Source organism: Canis lupus, chromosome 4 (assembly GCF_011100685.1).
Source record: "Canis lupus familiaris isolate Mischka breed German Shepherd chromosome 4, alternate assembly UU_Cfam_GSD_1.0, whole genome shotgun sequence".
Classification (NCBI taxonomy): domain Eukaryota; kingdom Metazoa; phylum Chordata; class Mammalia; order Carnivora; family Canidae; genus Canis; species Canis lupus.
The window spans coordinates 81,084,995-81,097,657 of record NC_049225.1 but is presented as its reverse complement, the minus strand read 5'-3'; the positions used below and the strand labels follow the sequence as shown (position 1 = coordinate 81,097,657).

General features: G+C 33.7%; 1 pseudogene; it reads left to right on the top strand.

The window, feature by feature from the left end:
* Positions 1-5,260: 5,260 nt before the first annotated feature.
* On the top strand, positions 5,261-11,078 carry LOC100685240 (annotated as a pseudogene).
* Positions 11,079-12,663: the final 1,585 nt, after the last annotated feature.

Sequence of the window (12,663 nt, the reverse complement as noted above, 5' to 3'; positions counted from 1 at the left end):
ACATTATTGAAAATCAGTTTTAAAGTTATCTTTTTAAAAAGAACACATCATATGAAGAAAGGATACTTTCATATATTCACTCTTTATGTGGACAAATCATTGACACTTTATGGATAGTGATTTGGCAACATCTAAAATGTTTCTATTTCCAAAAGCAGTTGAGGTAAATATTTATATTAATCATCATAGTAACTTTACCTCTTATCAAATTATCCTGCCTCTAAAACTTATGCATTTAGAAATCTCCTAGTTTAAGTGATAATAAGGTGCCTTTAAATATTATATTGATATATAGTGGGTATTTTATATTTCGCTTTTACAAAGATCAGAAAAAGAGCATGACTTGATGAACACTTTTTCTCTTTTTAAAATGTATTTATTAATTTTGAAAGAGAGAGTGTGCACATGCATGCATGCTCTCTAGTGGGGGCGGGGGGATAGAGAGAAAGAGTTCTTCCAGACTCCCTGCTGGCACAGAGTCGGAGGTGGAGGCAGGGCTAGATCTCACAACCCATAAAATCCTGACCTAAGCAGAAAACAAAGAGTCCAAAGCTGAATCTACTGAGCCACCCAGGCACCCCACTGAGCAGTACTGTTGATCTGCAGCTTGTAATGATCAAAATATATCCTTGATAGTCAACCCTGTTCATATCATTTACAATCTCTGATTATTACCTCCTCTGATTTTTCATATAGATTGCTTCCATATTCTTTCTGTTCCTGAATTTACAGGCAAGAGTAAAAAACATTTTCTAGGAAAAATTACTTTTCTTTCATTCTAGCCTGGAAGATGGAGCTCTAATCTATCTATCTATCTATCTATCTATCTATCTATCTATCTATCTATCTATCCATCTATCTTTCTATCTATCCATCTATCTATGTGTGTGAAAGAAATATGGGGATGTTTGTGTATAAAAGAAATAACCTACAGGATAACCTTTAGGAATTTTAATCAAATATGCAGTGGCTAAAGGCTTGAGTTCTAATTGATTCCAATGTCTTTATATTTAAGATAGAGTTTGCAAAAGTTTGAATATTCATAGTGTTTTCTTAACCTGCTCTATGTAAGAATAACAATAATGCAGACTGAATAAAATTAATTAGTATTGCACATTTTATTTTGTTAAATGTGGATATTGGAAGAGTAGATTGAGAGGAATGACATGACTGTTTTATGAGAGGGGACTTCTGTCTCCTTTTTCTGCACCATGTATTTGGTTAACCTTCTATACAGTAATTCCTGCTCCAGTTGAGCCAGATGTAATGCTCTTTCTAGGAACCTCACGTGCATATAATTCACATCCTCGCAGGTAGAGATTTAAGGCTCCAGAGTAGTTTCAGGAAGGAAGAATTTTCTCTTCCCTTTGAGGTCCTCCCAGCTGGAGTAAGAATCAAATTGGTATGAGATTGATTAACAGGAGAAAATAGGGGAATCAATATAGACATGAACTTCCAAAGATAGCGAGGTAACATGATGCTCATATGAGCTATGGAGAAAGGTAGCAGTTGAATGACACAAGGTGGGGATAGATGCACATGGATAGCTTAGTCAGTTAAGCCTCTGGCTCTTGAATTTGGCTCAGGTCATTATCTCAAGGTTGTGAGATGGGGCCTGGCCTTGGCCTCAATCTCTGCTTGAGATTCTCTCTCTCCTCTTCTCCCTCTGCCCCTCCCTGCATGTGTTCTAAATAAATAAATAAATACCATAGGTAAAGAGAAATCTCTGTGGATAGCTCTCTTCCTGGCACAGAAGGCAATTAAGGGGGAGATAAGGAATTTTTCTTGAATCTGCTGAGTTTTTATTGCTTTTAATTCACAGCAATGTTCATGCCAAAGTGGCCCATCTTGGCTGCCTTCACATGGCCCATGTAGTAGCAAAGTTTGGTCACAGTAGTAGGAGACTATCCAAAGTGACCAGAATGCAATTAGGTACAACGGGGTGAAAGAAATCAGGTAATGAATTCCTGGGTGGCTTAGTGGTGCAGCATCCGCCTTTGGCTCAGAGCGGGATCCTGGAGACCCGGGATCAAGTCCCACAATCGGGCTTCCTGCATGGAGCCTTCTTCTTCTGCCTGTGTCTCTGCCTCTCTCTCTCCCTCTCTCTCTCATGAATAAATAAATAAAATATTTTTAAAAGTTAGGTAAAATTGGCAGTGGAATGTCTATGTACAACCAAAAATTTATAAGTTTTCTAGTTATATCATAGGCAGATGGGCCATCTTTTATTAAAGTATTGCCGGAATTTGTATTCCCCAAGCACAAATTCTTGAGACATAGCGAATCCTAATCTGCAAACCCATTAAACAGAATTAGGGGAAATGATCAGAGTGGAATACCTCTAGCACTTTTACAATTATATATCAAATAAAAAGATTTCCTCTACCAGTCTGAATAATCTTTTAGAATCCTCATACTATGAAGTTAATGAAGTGGATGCACTCCCATTTTACCAGGTATAATTATCTGAAAACATTACAGAAATTTTACTTTGTGGCCTGAAATTCCTAATAAACAATCCTAAGTTATTCAGAGATTTTTCACTCCACGCATGTTCTACTCCATATTCAATCTGAAGCTAATAAATAGTGCCTGTGTTGTTGTGTAAATTAATACATAGTGTTCAGCCTCCAAATTCCTAGTGATAATAGTATTCCTAAAATGTAAAGATTTCTTCATATATGTATGTATAAATATCAATGTTCCCTTTCTCAAGACTGGTTCATTAGTTTTTAAGAGAATTTTACATAAGGAATGAAAATCAAGTGTGATTATTAAAAGTCAAATACAGGTGCTAAAGCATTAAATGTTTTCTAAAACAAGACTGGAGTATATATTATATAAGCTTTTGAAAGTGGTGAGTTGTAAAAATTGTTTGATTTCCTTCATAAAAAAAGAAAAAAAACTTAACACTGATAGGATAAAATTAATTCCATGATAATTCAAAAGGGCCTAGGTTTTAATAGGATCCAACTCTATGTGCCATAAAATAAAATAGGTAAGACAAGAGAAAGAATGATAACATATATCTAACCTAATAAATTTGAGAAAAAGTGAAAAGAATAGAGCCCTCCTCAAGGGAATAAAAGATAACTTGTTACACTTAACCTGCCAAGAAGAAGGAGAATGAGAAAGGCAGAGAAAAGTATACAGCAGAAGATGTACTGTGTTTCTGAATAAAACTAATTTGTTTCCAGAATCCACAATTCCACTAGCAAGTACATTCTCTTAGGTAATTAGAATCAAAGAAAGTGTTTTGGGCCACATCTAGCTGATGTTAAAATACCATTTCCATTGTAATGCATAGCCTAAGTAGTGTTCTAACCTTAAGAAAATATTATTCTAGCTGAAAAAATAATAAAAGATTATTTCTCTTTAGTATCTTAAAAATAGTAAACGTTTATATAATATTTATATCATATTTCACTTAGAAAAAAGACTAGAAAAATTTCATCAAAAATATTGACACAGGGATGCCTTGGTGGCTCAGCAGTTGAGTTCACCTTTCTTCAGCCCAGGGTGTGATCCTGGGATCCTGGGATCGAGTTCCACATCAGACGCCCTGCATGGAGCCTGCTTCTCCCTCTGCCTGTGTCTTTGCCTCTCTCTCTCTCTCTCTCTCTCTGTGTGTCTCTCATGAATAAATAAATAAAATCTTTCAAAAAAAAATACCAACACCATGATTTTATGATTATTGGGACTAAGTATATATTTGTTTTCCCTAAAGAATGTACCCTCTTCCTTTTTTGTTTCTAGTTAACCAGTTAAGTAAATCCCCTCACCTGGTGCTTAATAATAATAATAATAATAATAAATGATTCCATCCTAGATTTTAGGGTATTTTAATTGTTACTGCTTCTCTTTCCTTCCTCTAGCCATCAAATGAAAGGTTAATAAATTCAGATACTTCTTAAATAATTTCCTTTACTTAGGATAAGCATACTCTTACATAGCATTCTTTGTCCATTGCAAAAGCTGAGATTTAAACAATAAAGACAACTCTAAATATGACAAATTGATATCCAAATAGACTCCTTCTTTCACTCTATGTCACAAATTTATGATGTTAATGTGGTAAAAACATTGGGAGTATAGGTATTATCAGTAATCCATGAAATAAACTGATACTACAAATAGCATTCTTAGAATTATCAACAAAGCTTCAGAATATTTCCATTCCTTAAAATGTCCACAAATAATAATTTACAGAGTGAACCCTAGAGTTGCAAAAACTGAACATAAAAATGAATTGAAAGCTTCATATTATTATGGAATTTCAAAATAAAAAAAAAAGCCATTAAATCAGTGTGCCCATCTTCAAGAAATGTAGAGCATTATTTCCTCAGTTATATTCCCCCATGATTTGTCCAACCTAGTTTTAAATGACTAAAGCAATGAGGCTTCCTCTAAGTATCCTTTGGGATATTATCCCATAGCCTAATTCTTAGTACTATTAGGAATTTTGGTAGGTGTGTGAATTCTCAGGACATTTTTATGCCTTGTTTCAGCAAATTGCTGTTCACAGATGACTTCATCAAAAAAGGTGTCTTTGTATAGAATCAGATGATTGAAAACTCATGCTGCATTTTGCATAATATTTGATAGTTATTACCATCCTGAATAACGTGTACTTATTTCCATGACTCATTTTCTTCTATTATGATTTTATATAGTTTGTAAATAGAGTTACTGTGAACTGTCTCATGATGCCTAAAAATGGAAGGTGTAGAAGTAAAATGCAATGAAGCAAGAAAGATTAATTAAAAAAACTTGCACCCTCAGATAATTTTCAAGATTGTGAGCTTTTTATTGTTTCTGTGATATGACTACTAATTGTTATAAATAACCGATTTGACATTCTTGAACAAATCGTTTCAGGAAATAGTAAGCATAGGCCAGAGAGAAAATATATATTTGTATGTTCTTCACGGACATACTCAGGTATATAAATACACACACATCTAAATATAAAACAAATATACATATACACATTTACCTATATATATGTGCATGTATTTCTGTATATTTATCTTCCTATATCAGCAATACTATAATAATCACTGCTAGGTAGAGACATTAAGGAGAAGATCTAGGTTAAAATATAAGTTAGAACTATCTCCACATTAAAATGATACCAGGAGTCATTTAAAATAGATGAGAATCTCCCAGGACTAACTATAGGATTGTGGGTAAAAAGGTGGAGCATGGGGAAAGATTTATGGGCACGCCACCTTTGAAAGATTGAAAGAAATCAAATAAAATGAGGAGAGTTTACAAGGAAACCAAATGGACAGACCAGAGAGGTAATGACGAATTCAGGAAAATGAGGTATGAATATCAAATGAAAGGTTTTTTTGTTTGTTTGTTTGTTTTTCAAATGACAGTTTGGTGCTGATAGTACATTTATTTCAAGTTAGTGAATCTGAGCTTGCACCTGCGTCAGCTGTATGGCATTACACAGGCTTCCAAATGTCTGGATGCCTCATTTTTATATCATGAAAAGAAAAAAAAAAAAAAAAAAAGGAAAGGAAAGGCATAGTTAAGTACATTACGGATTTGAAGTATGCACTAAATATTTTTAAATTCTGTGAGATATAAAGCCATATCTGATATTATTTTATTTGTGCATTTCATTAATCCTATGATTACATTCATGTTAGAAATGACTCTAGAAGAAAGAAGCTTCTATTTACAGAGATTTTTGTCACATATATTATGTGTGGTGCATTATACTTACTATAGAATATTTCCTTTTTTTTTTCTCTTTTAGTATTTAGGTCCACATTTGAACCCAGTAAAAAAAAGTCACATATGAAAGGAAAGAGCAACACAATTAAATGCTACTACAAGCTAAATTTGATCAAAACATTTCACCATCTTTCTTTTAGTGGAATTCTGAAAATTCTTCTTAAATAGTAATGGTTTGTCCACTGAACATTATTTTATTACTTTCCATTTATACAAGTTTGAGAATGGCATAAATTTTGGTAAATGAATTATCCTATTCACTACATCACTTTTATAGGTATGATTCCTGCAACTTTGTGTCCCTATCAATATTATTTTGTCATTCTGTATGTCCCTAAAAGATTGAACCATTAAGCTGAGTTAGCTTTGACCTGTAAAGTGAGATTAGGGGGGATCCCTGGGTGGCGCAGCAGTTTAGCGCCTGCCTTTGGCCCAGGGCGCCATCCTGGAGACCGGGGATCGAATCCCACGTCGGGCTCTTGGTGCATGGAGCCTGCTTCTCCCTCTGCCTGTGTCTCTGCCTCTCTCTCTCTCTCTCTCTGTTGTGTGACTATCATAAAAAAATAAAATAAAATAAATAAAGTGAGATTAGGAAACAAAACAAAACAAAAAAAGAATAGTCCAGTTAAACTGTTATTCATTCATTTGGTTAAAAAATTTGGGATTTATTAATTTTATCATTATTTTGTGCACTGAGATTTTCTTATATAAGATTATTTTAGAATAAAATCTCATGGTGTTTGTTTATACATTAAGCCTAGAAAGGTCAAGCTTTTTGGAGACCTTCCAAGTTATATTTCAGAATCCTATTATTTACATTTCTTCATAACTTTAAATGTCATTTTATTTGCAGGCAGAGAACCAGCTTCATTCCTCCATTATATTAATAGGATGAATGAAATTAAAAATGCATCATCAGATTAGTGAGCCAGAGAAAGGGAATGTCTATTACTACTTTTAGTCAGACAGCACAATACTATAGTCTCAGAAGGTCAAATGGTTGCTACTGCTGGGTTGTGTTATCACATAGAATAATGAGAATAATGAGTTAAGACAAATTAAACATAGTCAATGAGATAATGGTTTACATTCTACATTTAGTTTATGGATTAAAGGAAACACATGCATTGTATGAAGTGTTAGCCACAGTTATCTGAACTAAAAATCTCGTAAAATTTATCTATCTCTACTACTTTAATTCACCATGTAAATATCCGTTCCCTGATGTTTTGTATTTTACCATAATAGAATAGCATATATTCTCAATTTAATTTCATAATTTACTGATATACAGGCATTGCCAACTGAATTACTTATATTAATCATACTGGAAATAAGATCTGTCAGGAGCATATTGAAAATAAAATCAGAAAGAGTGAATTTCAAATACATATTTTATTGCTGTGCATATTGAAAATATAGAGAATTACGAATACTTAATTTATGTGAAGACACTTAAGTATATTACCATTGGGCCTTATTTAGACTTCAGATATCTTTGATCATATCATGATAATGTTCATTTTGACCAGCTATGCCAAACAAAAGTGTTTCTAAATATCTTTACATATGTTGATCAATTTCCAGTTTTTCCAGTTTTCTACAATCTTCAATGATTAGTCCACAAAATTAGATGAATACATAACTAGCCTCTTTATAGGCAATTGAGTTTAGCAACCTCATTTTTCCCCCAGCAAACTTGGAAGTATAGGTATTGTATACATGCAATCAGATCAAAAACTCTTATACATTGTAACATAAAACATTGATGAGTTTATGGCAAAATAAATATGGTTAGATTATTTGAACAAAACCTTTAAAAATCATTTATAAAATTAAGTTGTCCTCTAGAAAATTGATAAGAACTATTCAAAACTCTTCCAGGGAACCTCGATAATCATTGATTTCCCATAGATGATTAATATAGTTTATTTATTTTATATCTGCACATAACAAGATATTAACAAAGTTAATAATATTCAGACACAATATATGAAAAAAACAATATATGAAAGCACAAGATCTATAATATTGCTTTAAAATGAGCATATCCTCAATGGACTAGTTGGGAAATAAAAATAAATTCCTGCCAAAAATTTTTTTCTTCTCAACTTGGTAAAGTGCCAGAATTTTAACTTAATTAAATACCTTATCTCCAAATACACTCACCTTATGAAGCACTACGGGCTAAGATTTCAACGTATACATTTGAGGAGGTGGTAATGCAATTCAGCTCATAATAAGCCCTCCTCCCTATCATTAAATAAATACGTAAAGGGGAATGGAATAATGATTTTGTAACATTGGGCCATAATCACATATCAAAATCAGGTTATAACACTTCAATTTATATAATTTATTTATATTACCTTGTATTTTGTAGGTGCATTGGGGGAGTGTGTGTGCGTGTGTATGTGTGTGTGTGTAGTATCAGAGAGACCACACTAGAATCTCAACTTACTGTTATCTTTCAAGGTTTATTCTGTAAACCTTATAATAAGGTTATTATAAAGTCAAAATCTAATAATATATATGACAGTTTGGTTTAAGAGACCAGTAAAGTTTGTATTTCCTAATAAATAAGAATTTGCTTCCTTTTTTTTCAATTCCAAGGTTATTTTCCATTAGATTATTTAAACCAATGAAAACCAAATAAACAACTCCCTAAAACATAATTGAATTTTATTCTATTTTTATTTTTTATTATTTTTTATTCTCTCTTAAATATAAAGAGAAAACATCCTGAAATTTACATGTCATTGTACACTAATACATTTTCAATTTGATGATTCAAGTTTTCATTTGATAAATTAGGAATGAAAGTCAAGACATTGAGAACTGAGTATAGTGAGCATATATGGGAGTGTGTGTGTGTGTGTGTGTGTATGTGTATGTGTGTGTATTTTGAGTAAGAAAACAGAGAAGAAGTCAGCTCCCATATTAAGTATCAAATATCGGTCTTTTACCTGCCCAATACATAATTTTCTAGGATTTTTGAATAAGATTTATTAAGGTTATATGACATACTTAATGTAACCATCTCAAGCTTTTGGACATATTTCCAAAAAAGAACAAAAAAAAAACATTGAACTTCGTACTGAGCCCTGCACATAATAAAGTATTTGGTAAATATTTGTTAAATATAAAATTCTTCAAGAGTTACTGTGATGCTTGTAGCAAGTTTCCCAGGAATCTACCCTCTCTAATTAGCTTACAACAAAGCCTGTTCTTTTCTGTCTTCTGAGGTCACCCCTTGGAGAGGAAGGAAAAAGCGTGCACAATAGGAAAGAGCATAAGTGGGATACTGACAAGAGGAAAAAAAGAAGTCAATAAACCAAACCAAGAATCTAATTTATCTTATACTACCCAAGTCCTCTCCAGATCTAAAAGGGCAATTGCTCCCTGGCACTCAGAAATACGAGGAAAGGATTATTGTTTGGATGGAGTGAGATGACTGCAATGAGTCCTGAAACATGTTTCATAACTTTCTGGGCTATTGTAGTCCTGATTCAAGTGGCATAATAAATAATAATGTTAATTTCCTATTCTTTGCCTTATTTGATGGCATTAACAAAGCAGCCAGTCTTTTATAACATGAATCAGGGTTTTTTTGCTATAGGCTTGACTGAAAACTTATCTGTAATCATCAGACATTGTTTTAGTAAAAGTGTAAAGGTCATTTGTTGTTGTTATTCGGATGTAAAAATAATGACTTTATCTTTAAAACTGTAGATGGTACTTTGAGCAGATTGTCTCAGAGAATTGCCAAGATATAGATCACTTTGGGAGTTGATGGCAGGAAATTAGAATGAGATACACAACAAAGTGTCAACAGCAGCAAATGTGCATATCTTTGCTTTTTTATCAGTTTTTTTTTTTTTTTTTTTTTTTTTTTTTTAAGCAGCACAGAGAGACCTGGATAAACAACTCTTTAGCAAAGAAAGGAAAATCCTACATAGGATGAACAAAGGGAGACATCTGATGGAGTAAAGTTAAGTCTTTCCAAATCTGAATGTATGCAGAACCTTAGTCCTATGTCAGATTTGTTTAAATGTATGTTATATTCAAATTAATGACATATGATTATTTTAATAATTCTCATTTATTTTTATTTTTTAAGATTTTATTTATTTATTCATGAGAGACACTGGGAGAGAGGCAGAGACACAGGCAGAGGGAGATGCAGGCTCCATGAAGGAAGCCCAATGTGGGACTGATCCCTGTCTCTGGGATCACACCCTGAGCCAAAGGCAGACACTCAACTGCTTAGCCACCCAGGCATCCCTCATTTATTATTTTATATATAAAAATGATGAATGTGTTCAGCAAACATTCAAGCAGTTTATTCACTTTTATTCATTAAGCAGATGAAGGGAATTGAAAGTTAATCAACACTTAGAAAAATTATGTCTCTGTGTATAAAAATCAGATCCGTATAAAACAACATCGTAGAGGGAGCCACGTTTCAATTACTGTGCAATAACCAAGATCTCTGAGAAGGTGCAAGCAATGAATCAAAATTAAGGGTATAACCATAAAATGGAGCGACTAACACCAGAGGAAAAGATCATTCAAACTGAGTGAATATGATCTTGGATGGATTATCTGTTCAATGGTTGTCAAGGGAAAACATGATAGAAAAATAAGAAAAGAGAAATAGTTGGGAGTCCTGGGGGGTTGCTTGACTCTGCTTGAGGAAGTGTCTAAGCCTTCCTCAGCTGCCAGAGGAACCCCTTGGCCTTAGTATTAATAATGTCTTTGAGTGGATCAATCGTGTGCTCCAGGTCTAGTACTCTACAAGAAATCTGGAAAACTTTTATTCTTGGGTTTGGACAATGCAGGAAAAACCACTCTTCTACACATATTCAATGATGACCAACTGGGTCAACATATTTCAACATTAGATCTGACATCAGAAGAGCTGATGATCGCCAGAAATGACTTTTACAACTTTTGACCTTGGTGGGCAGAGGAGCAAGCAAGTTGGGTTTGGAAAAATTACCTCCCAGCAATTAATGATATTGTCTTTCTGGCAGATTCTGTAGATCATCCTCCACTCATGGAAACCAGATTTGAGCTAAATGCTTTAATGACCAATGAAACAACATCTAATGTGCCAATCCTTATCTTGGGCAACAAAAACAACAAAACTGATGCAGTCAGGGAAGACAACTCCAAGAGATATTTGGGTTTTAGGGATAGACCACGGGAAAGGGGAATGTGACCCTGCAGGAGCTGAATGCCCTCCCCATGGAAATGTCACATGCAGTGTGCTCAAGAGACAAGGCTATCACAAGGACTTCTGCTGGCTTTCCCAGGATATTGTTTGATGTTTGGACATTGAAAACAAAAGAGTTTTACTTCTCTGGACTGATCCTTAAAAAAAAAAAAAAAAAAAGGAGAATAAAAAGAAAAAATGAAAGAAGAAAAATAAGAAAAGAAATGAAGACTGAAAAATAAGTTACAACTATAAGATAATGGGGTAAATAACCTGGGATTAATAGGTGACAGAGGAATGCCAATTTTAACCTCTATTCTATAACCACAATTTCCAAAGATCTTATTTTTATTATTAGGTATTGTTATTATTATTGAAAGAAAACTTATGCACACTAGAATTGTTTTACAACAGCTTTTTCATTCTCAGGTTCTCTGACTCATTCCTAGTTAATTAGTTTTACCTTCTGTTAGATTTTTAGATTTTGTCTATTTTTAAAGTATCCATAAAAAATAGAATTCTAGATAGGTGGTTATTTTTTTTTTTTTCATATCATTGGAAATAACTTTTTTGGTCTAAGTCCTGGTTACCATGGTTGCTATAGAAGGTCACTAGTCAATTTAATTCTTCCTCCTACAAAATTAGTCTTCTCTCCCCAACCCCACCTATTTCCATCACACTAGTTATTGTAGTCTGGAGTTTTATTATGATGTGTTTAAGAATCAATTTATTTATATTTATTCTGTTTTGGATTTGCTGGCTTCTTGGAATTATGAGTTCGTGTCTTTCATCAATTCTGGAAAATCCTCAGACATTGTCTCTATGTTCTGCCTCCAACCTGCCTCTTGACTTAATAGAGTTTCAATTAAATATTTGTTAGACTTTTGCTCTACCCTCTATAACTTTTTTTATTTTTTTATCTTTTTATTTTTAATTTTTATTTATTTTTATGATAGTCACACAGAGAGAGAGAGAGAGAGGCAGAGACATAGGCAGAGGGAGAAGCAGGCTCCATGCACCGGGAGCCCGACGTGGGATTCGATCCCGGGTCTCCAGGATCACGCCCTGAACCAAAGGCAGGCGCCAAACTGCTGCGCCACCCAGGGAATCCTATAACTCTTTTTTTAAATATTTTTTTTTAATTTATTCATTTGAGAGAGAGAGAGAGAGAGAGAGAGAGAGAGCATGATCAGGGGAAAGGGAAGAGGAAATGGGAGAAGCAGACTCTAGGCAGAGCATGGAACCTGATGCAGAGCTCAATCCTATGACCCTGGGATGATGACCTGAGCTGAAGACAGATGCTTAACTGAGCCACCCAACCTACTATGACTCTTAATGAGTTTTCTGTATTTTATGTTTTTATGTTCTTCCAAACTGCAAACTGACATTTACTTTTTAAATTTTCTCTTTCTAGCTGAATTTAATTTACTGTTAAAAACATTTTTTAAGTTTGCTTATTTAATTTTTAATCTGTAGATCTTTATCATAATCTAGGTTTTTCTTTCTGTTTTTTTGTCTTTGTTCTTTAGTGAATCCTTTTCCCTGGCTACAGTTTCAAGCTGGCATTTAAAAAATAATCCCAGAGCACCAGGGTGATTCAGTCAGTTAACTGTCCTAGTCCCTGTTTCAGATTAGGTCACAATCTCAGTCATGAGGTGGAGCCCTATGGGAGCTCCATGCTCAGCTCAGAGTCTGTT